Here is a 645-nt window from a genome sequence, read left to right as displayed (position 1 = left end):
TTTTGTTATCATCAAGTATAACTTGTTTCTCATTTTAATAATTATAAAATGGTAGATAATAGACCTGTTATGGAACAAATGCATGAAATTGAACGTATTGTCAATAACTACAAACAACATAATACGCATATGGATGAAATCGTTATTGTATCCTCCATAATAGACAAACTCCCTCCTTCATGGAAAGATTTCAAAAGAGCCATGAAGCATAAGAAAGATGACATATCTCTTGAGCAATTGGGTAACCACTTTCGTTTAGAAGAAGAGTATCGAAAACAAGATGATACTAAAAATCAAATTGCTCATGAAAAAGTCCATGTAATGGAGAAAGGAAATTCAAACAAAATTTCCAAGAAAATAAATCGAGATTTTGATAAGTCTTATGATAATCACAATGGTAATGACAACAAAAGAAAGAAAAAGAAGGGTAATTTTTGTGAGAATATATTCAAGAATAATGTTGTTAATAATAATGATGATATGTTATCTACTTATATTGTTGAGTCTTGTGATTTATGGCATATGCGACTAGGACATGTTAATTTTAGAAAATTGAATGATATGATGAAATCAAAATTAATTCCTACTCTTGGCAAAAATTTAAATTCATGTACTACTTGCATGTTAACTAAAATCACAAGACAA

The sequence above is a fragment of the Lupinus angustifolius genome, chromosome LG06 (genome assembly GCF_001865875.1).
Source record: "Lupinus angustifolius cultivar Tanjil chromosome LG06, LupAngTanjil_v1.0, whole genome shotgun sequence".
In the NCBI taxonomy this organism is placed as follows: Eukaryota; Viridiplantae; Streptophyta; class Magnoliopsida; order Fabales; family Fabaceae; genus Lupinus; species Lupinus angustifolius.
Note: the sequence above shows the minus strand (reverse complement) of the source record.